Source organism: Eptatretus burgeri, chromosome 3, assembly GCF_056783735.1.
Source record: "Eptatretus burgeri isolate ZD-2024b chromosome 3, Ebu_testis_v1, whole genome shotgun sequence".
Classification (NCBI taxonomy): Eukaryota; Metazoa; Chordata; class Myxini; order Myxiniformes; family Myxinidae; genus Eptatretus; species Eptatretus burgeri.
In genome coordinates, this window is record NC_140963.1 from 138948577 (window position 1) to 138972898 (window position 24322).

The 24322-nt window shown below is 46.7% G+C and overlaps 1 protein-coding gene across 5 annotated transcripts in view; it reads right to left on the reverse strand.

Annotated features, from left to right (window-relative positions):
- LOC147031117 (uncharacterized) overlaps window positions 1-24322 on the reverse strand; it is a 92501-nt gene that overhangs the window by 30333 nt on the left and 37846 nt on the right. The window contains exons 1-2 of one of the 5 annotated variants that reach the window (XM_085875857.1): window positions 17036-17165; window positions 11378-11456 (exon numbers count right to left, since the gene is read on the reverse strand). The exons of 1 other annotated variant lie outside the window; for it this stretch is intronic. The gene's annotated coding sequence lies outside the window, so the exon portion shown is untranslated. Of the gene's footprint in view, window positions 1-11359; window positions 11457-17035; window positions 17166-24322 lie in introns of those variants that run through there. 3 more of the 5 variants (XM_085875855.1, XM_085875854.1, XM_085875853.1) reach the window with 3 other exon arrangements.

The window sequence follows — 24322 nt, forward strand, 5'->3', positions numbered from 1 at the left end:
GCATCGCTGCGTCCACTTTCCACCGGTACTCCAGGGGCCTCCGTCTGGCCTTCCCCCAGGCAGATGCCAGGCCCATCCCCATCTCCTTGAGATGCTGGTCAACCTGCTGCAACCACGAGGCACGTGGTCGGCCCATTGGCCTCCTCCACTCACAAGACTCCCTCGCTGAGAGAATCTGGTGAGCAGGATCAGCGTCAGGAAAATGAGCCACATGTCCATACAGCCGCAACTGGCGCTCACGGACCATGCAGGTAACAAATCTCATCAGAGTCGCTCTCAGCAACTGCTCGTTGGACACAAAAATCTGACCAGCGATAGCCAAGGATTCTGTGAAGAGACCTGGTACCAAAGGAATTAAATCTCCATCTTAGATCCTTGGTCAGAGTCCAAGTCTCGCATCCAGAGAGCAAGACTGGAAGCACCAAGGACCTGAAGACTCGGACTTTCGTCCTCCCGCACAGATAGCGGCAGCGTCACACCCCATGATCCAGTGAATCCATGACTCCCCAGGCCTGACCCAGTCGTCTATTGACCTCTGACTCACAGCCAGCAGAGACATGAATATCACTGCCAAGGGAAGTGAATCTCTCCACGACCTCAACATCCTCACCACAAACAGACACAGACAGGACAGCAGCATCCAAGATGTCATTGAAAGCCTGGATCTTAGTTTTGACCCAAGAAACCCGTAATCCCAGCAGCCCCGACTCCTCATTCAGCACCTCAAGGGCCCCCAAAAGGATATCTAAAGTCTCCGCAAAGATGACTGCATCATCTGCGAAATCAAGGTCCGAGATCTTGACATTCCCAAACGATGCACCGCAGCTTGATCTTTCCAACATCCTCCCTAGAATCCAGTGCATACGAGTGCTGAAAAGTGGGGGGCCAGTACACACCCCTGACAAACTCCAGTAACAACTGGAAATAAGTCAGAGATGGTCCCACCACACTTCACAGCACTCTCAGTACCAGAGTAGAGTTCAGACATCAGATCGATCAGTTTTGGTGGCACCCCACGAAGACCAAGAATCCTCCAGAGGGCATCCCGAGTCACTGAATCAAACGCTTTACAGAGATCAATATAAGCTGCAAGCAGCCCCTGCCAAAACTCTCGTGTGCGTTCGGTGAGGACCCGAAGAGCAAGGATACGGTCAATCGTTGAACTCTTTGGTGTAAAGCCTGACTGCTCTGGACGCTGGTGCTCAATCAGATGGTGGCGAACCCGATCAAGAATTATCCGAGCAAAGACCTTGCCTGGCACTGAGAGCAGCGTCACCCCTCGGTAGTTGTTGCAGTCTTGGCGATCACCCTTCCCTTTCCAGAGAGGGACAACAAGGCCCCTCTTCCAATCAGGTGGGATGATGCTTGTGTTCCAGGCAGAGCACAAAACTGCATGCAACGACACAAGTGCAGCATTTCCACCAGCCTTGAGAAGTTCAGCATGGATGCCACAGATCCCTGGAGCTTTACCCTGTTTCAACCGGTTCACCGCAGCCCGTGTTTCCACAAGCGAAGGTGGACCACAATTGATTGGAGGGTCAGCAACAGGGATTGTAACACCATTGATGTCCAACTCGACAGCTGGTGGATCAGCCTGGTACAACCGCTCAAAGTAACCGGCCCAGCGGGCCTTCACTTCAGACTCCTCTGCTAAGAGCCTACCACTCTCTGCTCTAACTGCAGTGCTCCGAGGGATGGGCTTGGATGAACGCAATGCACGAATTCCCCTGTAAGCGGGACGAGAATCACCTGTCCACAGGTGATGCTCTAACCCCTCACAGATTCCTCGCACATAGGCCTCCTTGTCCACCCTTAGTGCACGTACAGTTTTATGCCTCAGCTCCCTGAACAGCTCAGCTCTGCCATTCAGCCTGGCCCTGCGACTCTGGTCAATGGTATCCAGTGTCCCTTAAGAGACAAAATTCTTCTTTGCCCTGCGGTGAGTTCCAAGACATCCACCGGCAACATCAAGGACGGTGGTCTTGAAGGTAATCCATAACTCTTCAGGACCGCCCAAAGCACCCAGACACCCCAAATGTCCACTCAGCCTGTTCGCAAACTCCTCAGCTACTCTCTCATCCTTGAGCTTGCCAACATCCAGCCGAGGCTGGGATGGTACCATTCTCCAGGATTTAAGGTGCAGCTTTAGAGTTGCTACAACAAGCGGGTGGTCAGTATTGAGGAACTGAGCACTCCGGTAGACCCTTGCAGTTCTGGATCATCCTCCAGCGACCGTCAATGAGGACATGGTCAATCTCCTTTGCCACACCGCCAGCGTTGGAATACCAAGTCCAGCGATGAGCTTGTGGGCGCTGAAACCATGTACCGGCCACCCTAAGTCCATGACTTCTTCCAAAGTGAAGGAAGTTAGTGCTATTCTGATTCATAGTTCCTGACCCATGGGGACCAACACACGTCTCATAACCATCCCTATCAGTTCCAGTCGATGCATTGAAATCCCCAAAGACTAGAAGTGTATCTCGTCTGGAGCAATGATCAACCACAGACTCGATCGTGGCGTAGAATGTCTCCTTCACGGTGAGATCACTCGCCTCAGTCGGAGCATAGACAGAGACCAGGGAAATGACACCTAAGGAGTGACGAATCCAGACATCAGAGCGACCAGACCAATAGTAGGTGTAACCACCCACTATTATCTCGCCGCAATCCGGTCTCCGCACCTCAGAGAGTGCTGCAATACCGACGTCCAAACGCTTGAGCTCAGATGATAACAGAGACAGGTGATCATCCTCTCTTAGGGATAGGACATTCCAGGCACCCACCCGAAGGGACCGCCTCTGGTTAACCCAAGGAGACCGCCATCTGGTGGACGACACCTCAGCACCACTCCGACACACTCTCCCGCAATCTGACCCAGGGAGGTTACCCCGTGGTTTCCCTCCTTTCATCAAAGATTGGGAGTCCCTAAGGCTTTGCCCGAATCCCGCCATCCGGTGAGCTGCCCTGCAAAGGGAAGCTGCACAGGAGGTACTCCCACGGAGTGGGTTTTCAGATTTTTTTGCGTTTGTGTGTTTTGCGGAATGAAGGGTTTTACAGTGGCCGGAGTGCAAATCCTGCCACAAATCTCCTAATAAAAAAGTAACCCAACTGCAGGAGGACATCCACAGACACAGTTGGGCACTAGATATGGATGGCCGTTGGCTCACAAGGAGCTCTTCTGCCCTTTGACAGGTTTTGTTTTTAATCCTGCTGGGTGTCCATATCCAAACACACTCCTCACCAGAAAACCTGGTGGAGGAGACGGTTTAGTCGCCGACAACCCGACCATGGAACAGGTTAGTTCAGGTTTACATGGTACCTGTAAGCAGGTCGCAGATCTGACCTGACCTGACCTGATTGGAGACAAAATTAGTGATGGAAACGCTTTTGGGGGAATTATGGAGCCGTATCGTTTCAAGCCATATGCGAGCGATTCAGTCGAAGATGGTGACAATGGCGATGTTCATGAAGACGACAACGCCGGTCACATGTTCACTAAAGATTGGTAGGTTTTGTTTTTCTTATCAATTGTCGGTTTCTGAGAGATTTTGTATTAATTGATAAATTTACATAATAATATGCATGTACATGCGTCTGCAACAATCGTTCCCACTGATTGGTGGAGCAGCTGCCCTGACTCCACCCACAATTGTAATTTAGATGCATATTTAACAATGTGCATAATCTACAGATATACGAGCAAAGTAAGCTTACACTTTGTCAGCAATAATGAACTGTGCTTCCCCGTTGTCTCAGGTTGCTCACCTATATTTGTTTTTTAAAATACATATATATTTTCATTTATGGACGCTTTCCAACGGTTCTGTGATTTTTCTTGGTGGACCGGCTTTGATGTCCGTCAGCACGCAAAATTTCAGCTTTCTACGTCACATAGAAGGTACCTATTTTAAATATCAGTCAGTCAATGAGTCTGGTTATAAAGAGCTTCATATATACTAGTACGTGCCCGTTAAAAAAAAAAAAATCAAACCGCGACCAAGAAACAACAACCACACAGGCCGTTCTATCACTCTCACATGCCCGTACGTGCGTGGCCTGGAAGTTCGCATATTGCAGTTACGATTATTCGCAATTTAGTTTTAATGGCCAATTATTCAATTAGTGCCAACGTATTTTGCCTTTTCGCAATGTCATCGCAAGGAAAAACACAAAGAGAAGAGAAGAGAAAAAAAATTACTTCCTGGTTCGGAGCATACCAGCACTCTGATGTTACCGAAATTTATACACCGTCTAATATGAAAACGATTATAACTTGGGGCATTGTGTTTATTGATAAATGCGCATAAGAAATCGAGAAATTATTAGAATACACGAAGTCATCACTATGAGGAAGCCCGTACGTTGTAACCCGTAATGGGGAACACTGCTGAGCTTCCCTTCCCCATCGGCCGCGCCCACCATTTATTTACCATCGGTTTGGTAAATAAATGGCCATAACTTGGGAAGCTCTTATCCGATTAATATCAAACCTTGAAAAGGCACATCCTCAGGTCCCCAGCAATATACCTGGCAAGTTTCAATTGGATCGGACAGTGGTTGTCGAGAAACGGCGGTCTCTCTCACACACACACACACACACACACACACACACACACACACACACACACACACACACACACACACACACACACACACACACACACACACACACACACACACACACACACACACATACACACACACACACACTGCTGGAATTATAGATAGATAAAAGATAATATTAATATAATGTGTGTACATGCATCAGGAAGAAGTTAAATGGTTTTGGGTCATTTATCATTTGGGTTTGGGTTTGGGTTTTGGCTCACATATCCTTTTCGCATTTCTCGTGGAGTTGTGAGATGGACAGGCGACTATGACGGGTGGGGAGGGTGTTTGAAGGCTTGAAGTTAATGGTGTTACGGATGCTGGGTTCGAGGCTCGCCACGAGGGGAAGCACTTGGGTCCCTCCCAAATTCCTGGACCTGATGCCACCGAGCGCAGATAAATCTGTGCACTGGCAGGTTACTAAGCAACCAATGAATGCTGGTTGGCACTACCAATCCCTGTAGGGTTACACTACTTCGCGTTATACCTGACCTGTGGACGGCCGAACCAATGAGGGTCTTGTGCCCTCAGCGCACACCCGGATTACTGCTGAGCAATACAGTGAGTGCACGCTGGCAAACAAGAGCAAATTTGGTGGGGCAAAACTTCCCGGCTAAATTAATGTGCGGACTATGCTGGACCAATGAAGGAAAAGATGAAACGGGCTTGGTTCATTTTTAAGATAAGCAAATTATGGCAAGTGAAGGTGTGGAAAGGTCATGTGGTACAACAAAAGGTTTTATTACAATATGTACAGCAAGGGAAAGCAAGGATTCGTATGTACGGCAGAAAATAGTTATAATTTACAAATTAAGACAGTGCAGAGCTAACCTGATCTAAACTTCTGCAATTTTAACTTGTGCAAACAATACATGCACCACCACACACCCGAGGAAGCTCGAGAGCTCAGAAAGAGGAGAAGCAGTTGAGGTGTAAGCGACCTCTTGGGACCTGCCGCGGTCGATGGACCTACGGAACCCAATCGCTAAGGATAGGGGAGGAGGGAAGAAAACTGGGGGTGTCTATGGTGCATGAATGGTAGGTGCAAATGAGGGGCGAATGAGGTGCGGGTGTGATGCAGTCGAGGAAGTGTGAAAGAGGTGCATATAGGTTATTGTTGATCTTTTAGTTTCTGCATCTACAGTAGACGAGACAGTAGATGGGAGAGGTAGATGCGTGTGGGGAGAGATATATATGCGAGAGGATAGCTTAAAGGGGCATGTAAGAGAGTCTGTAAATGGAAATGAGAATTGGCTGCAGAACTCAGCCGAGTGCCGATGACTTGGGGATGACTTATTTCTTGGTCACGCCGATGACTGCTCGCTCCACCATGCTTAGTCACGACTCAATCACCCTTGATGACTGCGGCTCGATGACTTGCGCTATTCTCTCAGCTCGGGCTTGGTGAGTAAGTCAGATTCCATCATTTTTTTCTCGGCTTTCTGCCGCTATCATTCTGGAGCCTGGGTGAAAGAGGAGCCAGAAAATTGATCAAAAGGCCGTGTCGGTGTTTCCAAACATCCCATTGGCACATCAACGCCAACCTGAGGAGTAGCCCCACCCTACCAAACTCCGGAGCCGAAAATGGCTTAATTTGCCCCCCAGCCTGGCCATGCAACAGAGCTCCTAGATTTACATTGGGTGCCGGTTTTCGGGAGCACTCTCCAGCCATGAATGTGCGCTGGGCTCCAATCGAGCGTTGTTATTTAGCAGAGCGCCAGGGCTACCCAGATATCATCAAACGAGTCCCAGCACATATTTACGATTTGAGTTACGTGCGAAGTGTTCTGACTCACAGGCACCTCTGTTCCGACTCACAGGCACCTCTGTTCCGACTCACAGGCACCTCTGTTCCGACTCACAGGCACCTCTGTTCCGACTCACAGGCACCTCTGTTCCGACTCACAGGCACCTCTGTTCCGACTCACAGGCACCTCTGTTCCGACTCACAGGCACCTCTGTTCCGACTCACAGGCACCTCTGTTCCGACTCACAGGCACCTCTGTTCCGACTCACAGGCACCTCTGTTCCGACTCACAGGAACCTCTGTTCCGACTCACAGGCACCTCTGTTCCGACTCACAGGCACCCCTGTTCCGACTCACAGGCACCTCTGTTCCTCAGCATCTTGAAAGATGGTGGTATGCGTCCAGGGAGTTAACGGTGGTTGCGGTGGCTGTCGTGAGGTGGAGAAAGCTCTGTAGCATTTGTGGTGAGGTCTGTTGAGCATTGGGAGCAGTTGAGGCGCTTGTGGTGAAGAGACTGAAGTGTCTGTGGTGATTGTGGAGAGGAGGTCGAGCATATATATATATATTCCATGCCCCGCCGCAGTCGCCACACTCGGCGTCGCCGCCGCCACCGCCACCCGCAGCCGCCGTGGTGCGGCATCCACTAGTGAGCTTCAAGACGTGGTCCCGATGATCCATTGTGACGTCACAATGGATGGATCCATGGATGGATGGATCGCTGCCTCCCTGCACAAGTGCTCTTGCTGTGACGTGCTGGAGGTGTGTCGGGCTAGGGCTAGAGCTAGAGCTCGAGCTCGAGCTGTGTCCCTCCACGAGTTCAGCCCACTGAACACACGGGCCCCCGAAAGTGCCCCTGGCAGGCCGGGACAGGCAGAAGGCAGCAGCTCCGACCCAGGCAGACACGGGCTGAACACGGTCCGAAGGCAGCACAGCCCGGTGACCGGGCCGGACCTGGCAGGCCGAAAGTGCCCCTGGCAGGCCGGGACGGGCCAAAGGCAGCACGGCCCGGTGACGGGCCCAGACGCGAGCCGAGGGCGGCAGCAGCGCCGAAGGCGGCAGCTGCAGCTCCGACCCAGGCTGACAAGCCGACAAGGTGATCCTCCACAAGTACGCCCCCCCCCACATCGGGCCAGGGCTAGAGCTCGAGCTCGAGCTCTATCTGCGTCCCTCCACGATTTCAGCCCACTGAACACACGGGCCCCCGAAAGTGCCCCTGGCAGGCCGGGACGGGCCGAAAGCAGCAGCTCCAACCCAGGCCGACATGGGCCGAACACGGGCCGAAGGCAGCATGGCCCGGTGACGGGCCCGGACGCGGGCCGAGGGCGGCGGCAGCGCTGAAGACGGCGGCAGAGGCAGGCCGACTACATAATACAGGCCGACTACGTCGCTACATAATCGCATACTAGTCAGAGTTTTTCACGGATCGGGCTGAAAATTTTTGACAAAGAGGTTGATTATAGTGCGCATAAAAGCCTGGAAGCCGATTTTTTATTTTCGAAAAAGTAAATTTTTTTCGGATTTTTCAAAAATTTCAGTCCCGTTGCTAGGCAACGGTGGTGTCCATAGCAACGGTGCTCAAAAGCATAGAACTAGATCCTGGTATGAACCTACCTGTCAAGTTTCATCGAAATCGGTTGACTCCTCTGGCCTCCAGAGCTGTCCATTACAAACAGACAAACATACAGACAGACGGAAAAAGTGAAAATAAGGGTACTCTAGCGACCACCCAACAAGCCGGTAGGTGACATGGGTGCTCGCGACATAATTGCATACTAGTCATACAGTTTTTGACGGATCGGGCTGAAAATTTTTTACAAAGAGGTTGATTATAGTGCGCATAAAAGCCTGGAAGCCGATTTTTGATTTTCGAAAAAATAAATTCTTTAGGATTTTTCAAATATTTCAAAGTCCCGTTGCTAGGCAACGGTGGTGTCCATAGCAACGGTGCTCAAAAGCATAGAACTCGATCCTGGTATGAACCTACCTGTCAAGTTTCATCAAAATCGGTTGACTCCTCTGGCCTCCAGAGCTGTCCATTACATACAAACATACAAACAAACATACATACAGACATACATACAGAAAGACGGAAAAAGTGAAAATCAGGGTACTCTAGCGACCACCCAACATACATAAAACATACAAACATACAGACAGACAGAAAAACTGAGAATTAGGGTAGTCTCGCGACCACCCAACATACATAATCATCAGGAAGAAAACTGGTTTTGGGTCATTTGTTGGCACAATTGGCCTGCTCATGGTCACTTGGGAGTTGCAATTCCACTGGGTTTCCGCATATTTCACGGGATTGAGTTGGACAGGCGACCATGATGGGCCATAACATCTCGGAGCTGTGTTGCGTTCGCAGTTTCTGTGAAGTCGGTAATGGCATGATTGGGGAGGAGGGAAACAGTTTTAAAATGTTCCGCTGTTTTGATGAGCTTATGAAGAAATATGTAATGATCGATGTGGGAATACCCGTCTGCTTCTACGAGGAGAGTGGAAGACAGAGATGGTGTTGAGAGGGCGTCTAGGAGGGGAGCAAATATGGAGCAGAGTTCGGAGGGGGGATATTGAGGCTTTGGGTGGGATCGGGGTATTGAAGATTCTCAGTGGGTTGGGGGGGCTTGAGGAGTTGCAGTGGGCATGGGGTCTGAAGGCTTGAAGTGGGGAGGGGATCAACACCTTGTGGTTGGGGGGAGGGTGAGGACTTGGGGTTGGGAACCCAGAGATTGAAGACGGGGTTTGGGAGGGGAGGAGGTTGATGACTTGCGGTTTTATAAGGGATGAAGGGGTGAGTTGAGGACTTGATGTCACATTTTACATTGCGTCGATGTTCCACTGGGTCCCTGATAGCCAGTTACAGTAGAATCTGGACAATAAGCGTATGCGCTTGTTTTTAGATTTAGTGGAACATTAAGGTGCTTTTTCCCTCGCCAAAGGAGAGGGTGTTGCGTTTGGATCCATTTGTTTGTTTGTCTGCACAGAACTTTCGTGTTTTTTCTCCGCAACCGCTTGTTGGATTGAGACAATTTTCACCATTGGTACGACTACTCATGTAGAATGTTTTAATCATTAATATATGATGTCACAGGTCACGTGGTGTGGCAGCCATGTTGGAAAAATGGAAAAACTTTGGACCTCTATCTCTGAAACCGCACCAAGGAAAAAATTGAAATTTGGTGCACGGCAAGTACTTCTCATGAGGCATGAGTGTGATTTTTTGATGACATCATAGGTGCCTTCGTTATGACGTCATAATTGCATATGTAGAATGCTACATCTGATCAGTATGAAAATTTTTGAGGGTCATCTCGGGATAAAATGTTCCACAGAAAAAAATTTGACATCATCGGTCACCTGATTCGGCAGCCATGTTGTTTTGTTTTTCTTAAAACCTTCAAAAATCCTCTCTGAAGTGGCTGAACAGATTGAGGTGAAACTTTACACGTATGACTGCTATCCGTGAGGAACAAAAGGTTCACGCATATGATGTCATAGGTCACATGGTTTGGCAGCCATATTGGATTTACCCTAAAACCTTAAAAAAAAATCTTCTTCCCTAGAACAGCTGCACAGATTGAAGGGAAACTTCACACAAATGTTCCTCGAGCCATAGGTGTACAAGTTTGCTCAGGAATAATTGATAGGGCACATGGTTTGGCAGCCATATTTGATTGAAGAAAAATATTAAATAAGGTTTTCTCTGGAACGGCTTAATCAATCGAGGTGAAACTTCAGATTTATAATCTAGTAGTAATGGGGAATACATGCTTTAATTTTCTATATCATCAGATGCATGGTCTGGCAGAAAGAATTATTTAATTATTTTGATATGGATTCTTTTTTTATTTTTACTTTTAATAAGGCTCACTCGGCTGTGCCTGGATGAGTTTGAGGGTAGAGGAGTTGCAGCTGAAATGTCGAACCTATCCAGGTTCCTCCTGATGGCTTTATTTTTGCTTTGTTTTCTTGTTCGGGTTTCTTCTGATTACTCCAATGCAGGACTGTACCTATTTGTTCTTCCATTTGATTCGAATTGAATTTATTTTAATCCCATTCTAAATTCAATTGAATAATGAATAATAATAATAATGAAAAAACGTCATGGGTCAGGGTCAGGTGTCCAATCAAAGCGGGACGTCTTGGTACCCTGTCAATTGGTACCAGTCTTGGTACTGATATAAAGTGGCAGTTCTAATTATGTCTCTTATTAATTGCATAACACCAGTACATAAATGTCACACAAAATACACCACACAAAAGAAGTACTGGCGAGGGTCTGCAATCTCTGATTGCTTTTTTTCTTGTTTTTCACATGCGCTTATATTAAAAAACAAAGCTGACAAATGCGCTTATATGTATTCAAAAGCCAAGACATGCGCTTATAATGGTAAATGTTCTTCAGATAGGTGCATAGATGTCAGATTTTACGTCATTGCAATTGTCCGTATCTCAAAAACAAAAACTCCGCAACAAGAAGTTCGTTTTCCATGTCCAGGTAAAAGACCCGTCTTCCGCTCCCCATCTCCTTCGAACCTTTCGCACTCTGAACAATTATTTCCTCATTCTTCACCATTCGCATCAAAATCCTCGAGTGCTTTAAGTCAAAATTTCTTACACGTCTGGTACTGGTTCTTACAAGAGTTGCAAAACGCGATAATCTCAATCTTCTTTTCACGGATGTATGATCGACGCTTCACTGGCATGTCCATTTTGATCATAATAAAAAAAAGTTGTTGTTTTACGACCCTTTATCACAAAGGGTCATAAAACACCCTTTTATGAATATATTAAAAAACGTTTTTGATATCCAACTTTTGTTTGTACCAATACCAGACGTGTAAGAAATTCTGACAGTTTATGTGCCAATAAAACACGAAATACTGGAGTGTTTGATATTGAGTCAATAGTAATTTCAGTTTTCAAAGCCTTACTATGATGTTTTTATATGCACTTATTTTTTAATGGAGAAATAAAATAGGGAGGCCGTTAGCTCACCTGCGCTTATTAGCTCACCTGGAACATCACTCCAGTGAGCTTATGGGATGGTGTGTTGTCCATCCGTCCACAAATGCTTGCAACTTCTTCTCTAAAACTACACACACGATTTCAATGAAACTTTACCACAATCTTCATCACCGTGTATTTACCAAAGTTTGTTCATGGCATTAAAAATAAATAGGTAAATAATAATGATTATTTTAAAATCGGGCCCAAAAGGGGTCTTATGGGGGTTTCCCCCCAAAATAGGTATTTACTCTAACATTGGTACATTTTGCTGATTCTGTCCCACATTGAATTCCTCCTCAGTATCATTATTCTACCAGCTGAGCACCCTGGGATACTGCCCATATTATTTTTTTTTTCACATGTGCTTATATTCACGCATTTGCATATTATCCAAGATTCTACTCTACATTACTCCAGCAGAAACATGGCACGGACATGGCACGAGGGTGGAATATAGCATGACAACACGGACACTGCCCAGACATACTTGGACACCGCGGACAAAATGGGTGCCGAATGCTTTGTCCCACCATCGTTGCAGCCTGACCAGGTGTCTTGTATGTTATGGGATCGTCCTATGTCATATTTTCTGCGGACGCCATTTGTGTCTGCGGTCGTGCCATGTCTTTGCAGTGTCGTGCCCATGCTGTGGTGCTGTGTCGATGTCCTACCCCAGTGGAGCGGTGAGTGATGCTCGGGGGGGGGGAGGGGGAGTGTGGGGTGGTTGTGGGTATTGTGGGGAGATGGTGGAGGTGGGGGTGTGCAGTGGTGTTGCGTATTGTGGGGTGATTGATGATGGAGGATTGTGGAGAGGGGAGGGTGTGGGATTGTGGTGGGTATTGTGGGGGTGATGGTGTTGGGTGTTGATGGAGGGGTGGGGGGGGGCGGGTGTTGGTGGATATTGTTGGGGTGATGGTTGATAGGGGATAGTGGAGAGTGGAGGGTAGGGGGAGGGGTCTGTGAATGTTTTAGCCTACCAGGTCAAATCCTCTTCGAGGAATAGATGATGATACATACATACTTTCTCTCCACTATAAATAGACGGTGGCTCATTTGATTTGTAGAAATGTGTGTTGATAACGACCTCCGCCACCGAAGGTGAAGGAGGTTAGGTTGTATTTTCAGCCCTTTCTGTCTGTTTGTTTGTTTGGCTGTGTGCAGGATATCTCAAAAAGTTATGGACGGATCGGGATGAAATTTGGTGGACAGGTTGGGTGTGTGACAAGGACGAACTGATTCGATTTTGATGAAGATCCGGATCCAGATCCGACAACTAGAATTTTCAAAGTGATTCTTCACCATTGAGAGATTGGGCCAAAAACGATACATCGCACGATATTTCAAACATGTATTGGGACCGATATGTTCTCATGGATCAGGCATTACGTGATGGAGGTATGTGCTCAATTGAGTGCCCTTCTAGTTGATAATTATTTTCAGGTGCTCTTGTGTTCACCGTCAGGCAATGGTAACAGGTGTTTGATTCACCACTCAAATCGCCCGTGTACATTTGCTGTTAACTGGGTATTGAGATAGTCTTAATTTCAAGCGACAGCTGTTTCTTCCCCTAAATCGTGAGTACAGCATCCTCTCTCAATCATGGTGGATAACCACAAGATCTAGCCATCTCTGTTGATTCATAACAGTGCTCTGTAAAATGGTCTGAGCACAAAAGCGAACATTTTGTCGGCCTGATCCACACTCAGGTATTTCGGTCAAACCTTGTCCAATTTATGGCAAACTTGAGGTCTTTCAGCCATCGGTGTGGCATGAAACCATCTCGGTTTGTATTACTACAACCACAAAGGACGCGTCGACTCAGCAAATTTGTGGAAAATCGAAAATTATTCTCCGTTTGAGTTCAATCGTACCATGATGTAATCATTAGGCAGTACGAATATGGTGATCGATTTCTGAGTGTGATTATGATGAAGATGAAGATGAGGATGAGGATGAGGATGAGGAGGATGAGGATGAAGATGATGAAGATTTTGACTTTTAATCATAAAATTACCCATTTTATAAATTGGAAGAAGACGTATCTATTTTTTAAGGAATCAAGTGATAGATTAGCGTCGAGGTAGTCTGAGTGCTTGGGCTCCCCTTTAACCTTAACCAAGCACTAAACTCTGCGGGACTGACAACAAACTTATGAAGTTCTTTGTGGCACACCCCCTGATCCCCTCCCCCACCTCTCTGCTGTGACAGAGGTGATCTCAGTTTCTCACAATGGTATGGATGGAGCCCATGCTTGATTTTATTTGACATCTCCAAGGATACTGATCCCGATCCTAAACAAGGACAAATGTGTCCAAGAGCTGCGTCATAAAGGTTTTGTCTTCACCAGAAGAAGAAGAAGAAGAAGAAGAAGAAGAAGAAGAAGAAGAAGAAGAAGAAGAAGAAGAAGAAGACGAACAATGCGGAGCTCTCTTAGAGGCAGATTCCGCAACGCGACGCGGCTAAAAATTTTTTTAAACGGGACTCCATAAATAAAAGCAATATCACCCTTTTAAAAGTTTGATCAGCTTCAAATTTGGAAGTTTTTAAAAAAATTTAAATCAGTGGCATCTGCACGACACCTCAGTCAAATGATTTAATATCGCCTTTCAGATCACGTCAGGTATGGGAGCATGCACCAGAGCAGCGCGTCGCTGCGTCCACTTTCCAGCGGTACTCTGTCTGGGCTCCGTCTGGCCAACCCCAGGCAGATGCCTGGCCCATCCCCATCTCCTTGAGATGCCGATCAACCTGCTGCAACCACGAGGCATGTGGTCAGCCCATTTACCTCCTCCACTCACCAGACTCCCTCGCTGAGAGAATCTGGAGAGCAAGATCAGCGTCAGGAAAATGAGCCACATGTCCATACAGCCGCAGCTGACGCTCACAGACTATGCAGGTAACAAATCTCATTTTAGTCTCTCTCAGCAACCGCTCACTGGACACAAAGTCCGACCAGCGAAAGCCAAGGATTCTCCGAAGAGACCTGGTACCAAAGGAATTAAATGTCCGTCTCAGATCCTTGGTCAGAGTCCAAGTCTCGCATCCATAGAGCAAGACTGAAAGCACCAAGGACCTGAAGACTCGGACTTTCGTGCTCCCGCACAGGTACCGGCAGCGCCACACTCCATTATCCAGTGAATCCATGACTCCCCAGGCCCGACCCAGACGTCAAGTGACCTCTGACTCACAGCCGGCAGAGATATGAATATCACTGCCAAGGTAAGTGAATCTCTCCACGACCTCCACATCCTCACCACAAACAGGCACAGACAAGACAGCAGCATCCAAGATGTCATTAAAAGCCTGGATCTTAGTTTTGACCCAGGAAACCCATAATCCCAGCGGCTCCGACTCCTCATTCAGCACCTCTAGGACCACGAAAAGGATATCTAAAGTCTCCACAAAGATGACTGCATCATCTGTGAAATCAAGGTTAAAGATCTTGATATTCCCAAACGATGCACCGCAGCTTGATCTCTCCAACATCCTCCCTAGAATCCAGTCCATACAAGTGCTGAAAAGTATGGGGGCCAGTACAGACCCTTGACGAACTCCAGTCACAACTGGAAATAAGTCAGAGATGGACACACCACATCTCACAACACTCTCAGTACCAGAGTAGAGCTCAGACATCAGATCAATCAGTTTTGGTGGCACCCCACGAAGACCAAGAATCCTCAAGAGGACATCCCGATTCACTGAATCAAACGCTTTACAGAGATCAACATAGGCTGCAAGCAGCCCCTGCCGAAACTCTCGTCTGCGTTCGGTGAGGACCCGAAGAGCAAGGACACGGTCAATCGTTGACCTCTTTGGTGTACAGCCTGACTGCTCTGGCGCTGGTGCTCAACCAGATGGTGGCAAACGCTCCCAATAATTATCCAAGCAAAGACCTTGCCCAGCAACTGAGAGCAGCGTCACCCCTCGGTAGTTGTTGCAGTCTTGGCGATCACCCTTCCCTTTCCAGAGAGTGACAACAAGGCCCCTCTTCCAGTCAGTTGGGATGATGCCTGTGTTCCACCAGAGCACAAAACTGCATGCAATGACATGAGTGCAGCATTTCCACCAGCCTTGAGAAGTTCGGCATGGATGCCACAGATCCCTGGAGCTTCACCCATTTCAACCGGTTCACCGCAGCCTGTTTCCACAAGTGAAGGTGGACCACAGTTGATTGGAGGGTCAGCAACAGGGATTGTAACACCCCTGACATCCAACTCAACAGCTGGTGGATCAGCCTGGTACAACTGCTCAAAGTAACCGGCCCAGCGGGCCTTCACTTCAGACTCCTCTGTCAAGAGCCTACCACCCTCTGCTCTCACTGCAGTACACAGAGGGATGGGCTTGGATGAACGCAATGCGCAAATTCCCCTGTAGGCAGGACGAGAATCCCTTCACCACAGGTGATGCTCTACCTCTTCACAGATTCTTCACACATAGGCCTCCTTGTCCACCCTTCGCGCACATACAGTTTTATGCCTCAGCTACCTGAACAGCTCAGGTCTGCCATTCGGCCTGGCCCTGTGACTCTGGTCAATGGTATCCAGTGTCCCTTGAGAGCTAAAATTCTTCTTTGCCTTGCGGTGAGTTCCAAGACATCCACCGGCAACATCAAGGACGGTGGTCTCCACAACTCTTCAGGACCTCCCAAAGCACCCAGACTCCTCAAATCTCCACTCAGCCTGTTCCCAAACTCCTCAGGTACCCTCTCATCCTTGAGCTTGCCAACATCCAGCCTAAGCTGGGATGGTACCTTTCTCCTGGATTTAAGGTGAAACTTTAGAGTTGCTACAACAAGCCGGTGGTCAGTATTGAGGAACTGAGCACTCCGGTAGACCCTCCTGCAGTTCTGGATTATCCTCCAGTGACCATCAATGAGGACATGGTCAATCTCCTTTGCCACACCGCCAGCGTTGGAATACCAAGTCCAGCGATGAGCTTTTGGGAGCTGAAACCATGAACCGGCCACTCTAAGTCCATGACTTCTTGCAAAGTCAAGGAACTTAGTGCTATTCTGGTTCATAGTTCCTGACCCATGGGGACTAACACACGTCTCATAACCATCCCTTTCAGTTCCAGTCGATGCATTGAAATCCCCTAAGACCCGAAGTGTATCTCGTCTGGGGAACTGATCAACCACAGACTCAATCGTGGCACAGAATGCATCGTTCACGGTGAGATCACTCGCCTCAGTCGGAGCATAAACAGAGATCAGGGAAATCACACCGAAGGAGTGACGAATCCTTTGTCTCATAATACGCTCGTTGACCATTGTTACCTCAATCATCATTGGAGTCAGCTTATTGGACACATCAACAGCAACTCCTTGGGAATGCTTACCATCAGAGCGACCAGACCAATAGTAGGTGTAACCACCCACCATGATCTCGCCATAATCCCGTCTCCAAACCTCAGAGAGTGCTGCAATACCGATGTCCAAACGCTTGAGCTCAGATGATAACAGAGACAGGTGAACATCCTCTCTTAGGGATTGGACATTCCAGGCACCCACCCGAAGGGACCGCCTCAGGCAAACCCGAGGATACCGCCGTCTGGTGGACGACACCTCAGCACCACTCTGACACACTCTCCCGCAATCTGACCCGGGAATGTTACCCAGTGGTTTCCTTTCAACTCCCTCCAACTTTTACAAAGCTAAAAGCTTACCTTGCTGCTTTCGTATTTTCAGAAATATCCTCTTGTAGCGTCCAATCAATCATTTAAATACCATGTCTACCATTTTTGGATGAAGTCAAATGAAAGCAAGCCTGTTCTAAATTGACACGTCCTGTCGCTGTGAAGGCAAATTCAAAATGGCTACGCCCATGAAAATGGCGTCACATGACTATAGCTCCCAACCTCCACCCCCCCCCCAACCTCCCTGGTGACACTTCGGGAAACATCCCACCCCAAAGCAATACGTATTTTATGCACGGCCCCTTACTTCAGACGCAACAACATACATATTTTCAGATTCCATCTCAACTCACGAATGCTCGAAAGCATCTTTTATGTCCATTTGTTTCTCATTCTGGAGATTTTTTAGCATTCTCAATCATTCAACTGAACTCTGAATAGGCTCATCCGAGGACAGACTAGTCAGTGGTATTGTCCATTCAGTCATCATTGAACCAGTCAATGGACTCTGTGACAGGACCTGTTGCTGTGCACCTGACATGGACCCTTCCACGTGCTCACCCCATTTGTACGAATAAACACCTAGAGCATGGTCCCCGTTGTCATTCATGTTGGACGTATGCAGACTGTATCTGCCAGTGCAATTCACGGACACACTCACTTGCTTAATCCCATATCTCTCTTTTTATGGAACTGTGCCTCAATATCACCAAACTTGATGCACTTAAACAGCAGAATTGTTAAATATCATCGAAACAGAAAAAAGAACAGCACTCGGTGGAGCGCACAACTCCGCCAAGCTGAACAGTTTATGTTTTGTATCCCACTGATAGGCCGGATGTTTATCTGGACCTGAACCAAAATCTATTCAGCTCGTTCTTGCAACGGACCCACTTATCCATCAAGTTTTGTCATAATCCATCCACAACTGTTTCAGATAACATTCTATATATCGTTTTTGGCCCCATCTCTCAATTGTGAAAAAATACTGAGGGAGAAAATTATTTTTAATCTTAATCTGGACATTCACCAAAATCTCATCAAATGGTCCTCGTCACACACCCAGCCTGTTCAAGTTTCGTCTGAATCCGTCCATAACATTTTGAGATGTCCTGCTCTCAAAGAGACAGATAGACAGACAAACAGGGGTGGAAACACAACCTCTATCCACCTTCGGTAGCAGAGGCAACAACAGCGCTGCAAAGAAGGATGAAAATGAAAGAAAAACGCCATTTTGGTTTTCGTGTCCATCTTTATGAAGACACAAGGTAAGTCTGGATTTGATAAACTCTACTAATACGACTCAGCAGACGCATCCGAGAACTGATAAACTCAGTTCGGTGCAATTAACCGCATGACACGACACACCAACCTCCACTTTTGAGGCCCTACCCCCACCCACTCGCACTCATCCTCACACACCCACACAACGTACTCTCATGGTCTGAAAATCCATCAGCACGAAAGGCTGAACAGCCATAACAACTAAGGATGGTGACAGTTAAAAAATGTCCCACACGGCTCTCACTTTCAAACCGCCTCCTGCTTTAGCTCCAGTTTCATCCCCAAGGATGCCGGGATCAGAGCCAGGAACATCAAGATTTTCCAGAGAAAATGAACGTGAAGTTTCCAGGCAGAAATAAAGCATTGCGACGCGATCTTATGGCTCCGAAGCTCGAGGCAACCGAGCTACGGACGGAAAGCAATCATCGCTGGGAAATGAATCAACGTGGAAAACGCATTTTGCTCTTTTATCAACCGCTTTTATTGTTTCATTTGTGCATTGAACAGGTTGTGTGACTTTATCTTCATTTAACTTGCTCAAGAACAACTTTGAAATTTCCTTTGCTAGTGGCCCGATGGCCTTCAAATCCCCGAGGATGTCTATATGATGACCGTGGTGTGATGGAAACAGCTTCCACCATTGTCAACCGAGCAGGTGGCTCTTCCAAACAAAGGGACGAAGGTAGATCAACAGAGATAAAGTCAGGAGTCAGGTGTAGGGATTCAGGAATAGGTATAAAACTGATGTTACATGATGCTCAAGTGCTCGACTTGGATACGATACGTATCGGATACGATTCTCACCATGATCCGGATGGAGTCCACGCTTCGTTGGATTCACAATATGTGGATGTACAGAATGAAAATCGAGGTCGTTCAGAAAAACCAATGCAAATAAAAAGGTTAATAAATAAGCCATATTCCATAAGAAATATCCTGCATTTTGAGCGTCACAATATTTTCTCACGTTCAACTCCAATACTTGAGTCCACTAAGCGGATTGCATTTGAAAAACGAGGTTAATTGTAAAGTTGCACGCAGTATTTAGTTTGTCCGTTTACCGAGGGTACCTTTTTTGTTTCTCCGCCAAAGGAATTTTCAATTTCTTTCTCCGAGTGGCATTTCAGGGTAGCGTGCGTTTCTGAGGAGCGAGAGATAAGACAAAAACTGAGGCTTTGTTTTATATGCCATGGGAGAAAACTGCAATGCAAAAATGCCTTTTATGCTTTCCCGACAGCAAGCCGTCATTTTGATAAAACTCATCTTCGACACCAAATGGAACATAGTGACCCACCGGGTGCTTCGTGATGAGATTACAATTCCGGGAATGCTAATGTGCGGGCCTTTCGAGGCGGTAGAAGCCTGCACCGCTCCCGTAAACCACAGGGCCCTCCATTCACAACCGCTGTCTCATTCATGAGGAGTCATTCTGACCCTTGAACCCTTTCCATCACAATTGATTCAAGGAGTAAATAACCACGTTCATTATGGAAAACTTTGCTTGGTGAATATAAATTATATCTCTTTCAAAACTAGAGCGCTGCGATCGGAGATTGCTGATGTTCCCGGTATAGCCAACTTGTAATATTAGCCAACTGGTAGCGCTTGAAATTCTGCCTCATAATGGAAAATAAAGGAAAAAATAATTGAAAATTGAAAAATATTTAAATATTTGATTTTTTAAAAAGGATATTAAATGCAGCAATAAAAAAAAAGATTTCAAAATTGATAAAATAAAGAAAAAAATATATATTAAATAATTGAAAATTGGGAAAAAATAGAATTGAAAATTTAAGTAATTAAAAAATTAAATCATGGGAAATTAAATAATTGAAAAAGTTAAATAATGGAAAAAAATTGTTCTTAATAAAAGCAGAACACCTCATCCTTCGTATACAACAAGGCTGCAGTGCAGGTAGCATCATTCGCTGAGGGCACGGCGGTGCCTCTGATGCAATGCCCCCATCACCAGTATGCTGGCAGTCATGTTGCCGACCTCGGAAGGATGACAGGCTGAATCAACCCCACCTGGTGTTAACAACGGCCGACGGGGGCTTGAACTCAGGACCCCAAGATCCCAAGCCAGCCACCTTAACCGCTAAGCCAACACTCGGCTTCAAGCGGGCAGCGACAGACACCGACCAAATAAACACAATGCTGGGAACCACAACAGGGACACCAAAGACTGAAGAAAATAGATCAATCCCTGAATTGCCAAAAGCGATAACCCCGAAGTGGAAGTGTATTTCAAGCATCGGCTTCGAACACTCGCTTTTTTTGTACCGAGAAGTCCATTTTTACATGAAAAGATATATTTGAACAATAATTCGAAAATTGTGACGGAGCTGGACTCAGAGCTTTGAAAAGCTTCTCGAAGCAAAACACATGGACCCTTGACCCCCAAGGCCTGAATGAATGGTCGAGCAAGCTGCTGATATTTCTCGACTGAGAAACACCGTATTTTCTTGAGCAATAAAAGGGTAAAACATCCACACTCCTTCTTAAGCACAAAAACTGAAGTGTGCGGAAAAGCTTTTTAACATTAATGCAAACGTATGTTTGTCCGAAGGCCAAGATACATGGTCATACATAAGGAGCAACCGAATGCCTTCACGGGCCCCTGGGACGTGGGCCTTGCACACACGAGACAGTCACTATGTGAGCCCCCCTCTCTGAATCGATTTCTCCCTCCTTTCATGTACGAGGCTCTCTCTACAAACATTGACACTATGCTCTCCTCTCACCCCTGTGTCCCTCTTTCTAAACTGTGGAAACTTCAATTACGACCATATCGGCTGGCTCGGTGTTGGTTCACGTTCATCATTACATGGCCGAGCAGCTGAGTCATTCTATGAATAGATTGGATTTGATCTTCCTTTTCCAACACAAATTTCCCCAAATGGCAACCATTAATTACTGGACCTTGTCATGCCAAACTTCCTCTTCAGCTCCTCGAGACGCTTGTGACCATGTCTTGATGAAAGAGGGCATGAGGGCACCTCTTTGGCAGTTTTCAGAGAACCCCAAAAGTGCACACAGGTATGACATTTTTGTAAAGCTGAATGATCTGGCCTAAAATCTGATCTCTCCAGTGAAGACATCATTACATCAGCTCCAAACCTTGACTACTCCTGGAATTTTTTCCCACAACATATCAATAAGTTCATCCCATCAATGATTCAACTTGACTGTCCATCATCTCGACTCTGGTACACTGATGCATCACTTGGTGAGGTCATCACGAGAAAACAACTCCCATTCTCCTCTTGGAAGTCAAACCCCAACTGATGGTAACCAGAAGTCTCTCTGCACAGCTCAGAACCATTGTGTATCTCTCCTATGAAAAGCCAGGGCCCATAATCAGGCTCACCTAAGATCCAATTTCTCCAGCCTTTCACCATTCTCCAAAGCTTGGTGGGAGCTGGTCAAGTGTCTCTGGTACACGTTCCCCTTCCATTCCCTTGTCTCCAAAAGGACAGGATCTTGGACACTGCTCGAGATAAAGCAGAGTTCTTCAAATCTGTCTTTACCAAAAATTCCATAGTCCCAAATCCACCCCCACACCCTTCATTGCAAAAGAAGACAAGTTTCAAACCAAATCAAGGCAGGATGCCCGGCAGTGTCAAAGGCACGAGAGGTACCCAGAGAGATGGCCCTGCCCTCTTGTTTGTGGTTCAGGGCATTCATTCACTGCTGTGTCAAAAGGGTTAACATATCCAAGGTGGAATGGCCAGGTCAGAAGCGAAAGTGCTCATCAGAGATGAACGAGTTAGAGAAGCAATAGTGCCTGAAGTCAGCTCCAATGATGGACTCTATTACTTTGCTTATGATGGGGAGAAGGCTGATAGGTTTATAGTGGAGATAAATTTTGGACATCAGAATGGTATTTCAAACTTAGTGGAGAGAGGGTATGATGGGACTGAAGCACAGTTCCTGAGGGAAAGAGTATTTATGCTGTCATGACTAGTGGAAGAGATGTCAAACTGGGGAAGAAACTTTTCTGCAATGGCAGAGATGCCCACATGCTGTGGGAAACCTTCTGGCATTCACGACCTAATTGCTTGTGGTTGTCTGATTTCTTAATGACCAGAAATAGTGAGTGGTCCTTGATGTTGTCCTTTCCCAGGCTGGGATCTCATGAGGCAATGTGGACCTATGTTATTCTTGACCGAACCAATGATTTCTGATGCTCTTGAAGACCAACACTGTCATTTTGCCGATGACTCCACCCTGTGTAAAATGGTACATCAGATCTGTGAACGGGCAGCCACTGTTGAATCCCTTTTGTCACACTAGACAAGATAAGCCACCGCTCAGTTACTTTGAATGTGCCATCAATACCGACAATTCACACGCTCTCACTGTCCTGAATGCCACAAGGACCAATCAAACTATTCAATCCACTTCAACGAACAACCACAGGAAGAGGTGCAGTCCCTGGAACACCTTACCCCTTGGCCTGTCTGCATCAAACCTCCATGGTAGGACCATATCACTAACCGAGCATCAAAGGCTCTTCCATGAGCCTCGGCGATGTAAACAAAAAAGGCTAGTTGCTGTTTGGGTATTCTCAGTGGCCCCTGAAGGACACCTCACATGGCAAGCACTTCGTGCAGAGGACGTCAAGAAGGATGTCCTGAGTATGGCTATACACAAACCCCAAACAGTTCTACATGCAAGCATTAGGAAGCCGACATTGAGATGGGACTTAGCTTGGGTGTGCACCACGGCAATGTTGGGCTAAATTGACTCATTTCTCCTTTGAGGTCAGTTTCTCCTCAGTCTCAGCATGATGTCTTTTTTTTTTCAATGGACTTCTCTCAATTATCTTGCAGATGATTTCTCCAACAACCTCATCATCGATCAACAATTTGGTTTCAGACCAGGTCACTCCACCTTGGACAGGCTGTTTCTACTCTCCCAACAATAGATGGATGCTCTCAATGTCAGACATGAGATCAGAGCTGTCTCTCTGGACATATCTAATACTTTCATTACAGTTTGGCATCCTACCTGACTCTCCAAACTTTCTGCATATGCCATCCAAGGCTAACCTGGTGTTGGCTTAGCAGTTAAGGTGGATTGCTTGGGATCTTAGGGTCCTGAGTTTGAGCCATGTTGGCCATTGAAATAACACCAGGTGAGGTTGACTCAGCCTGCCATCCCACTGAGGTCGGCGAAATGAGTACCAGTGTACAGGTATAATGGTTCTATTGGCACTATTCCATGCCTGCGCACAACCGCAGTGCCGTAATAATCATCCTGATGAAGCAGCATTTTATGGAAGGAAGGAAGGAAGGAAGGAACTCCACACAGGGCTTACTGACTTCCTCTACTCTCTTAGTACATGTGCGTCTCTCAATGGAATCCTTTCATCTCCTCTCCCTGTCAGGGCTGGTGTGTCTCAAGGCAGTGTTCTGGGCCTAGTCCTATTCCCGATCTTCATAAATGATCTCTGACTCTCTGGAAAATAGTCTTTATCGATTTGATGATGACTGCATCCTCTGCCATGACGTCCCTCATCCTTCAGACAGGAAGGCTGCAATATCTTCCCTCTCTTTAGAGTTTAGACCTTGAAAAAAAAGATATCACAAGATGGTTGAACACTTGGAATACTGTCGTGACCAAAAATATTGACACCCTTGAACTTTTTTCAAATAATGCACCAATTCTTCCAGAAAATTGTTGAAATTAAAAAATGTTTTGGTATCCACATTTGTATTTCTTTGGTTTGCAGTGGAACAAAACACAAAAAGCCAAAATAACTAAATCTTAGCTTATTCCACACACAGATCCTAAAATGGCCCAGACAATATTATTGGCACCTTTTAGAAGTTGTTGGAAATAATTAGATTTCAAGGAGGTGATTTTCATATACTTTGGAAGTGAACGCACCCGTGGTGAGATGCAGGTGCCTGCAATATAAAAAAATCACATTCATCCAGTTTGAATGGAGAAAAGGAGCCATTCTGATGTTTTGTGTCACTGTGTGCACCGCAATGAGCATGGAGAAAAGAAAGAAAAACAGATAAT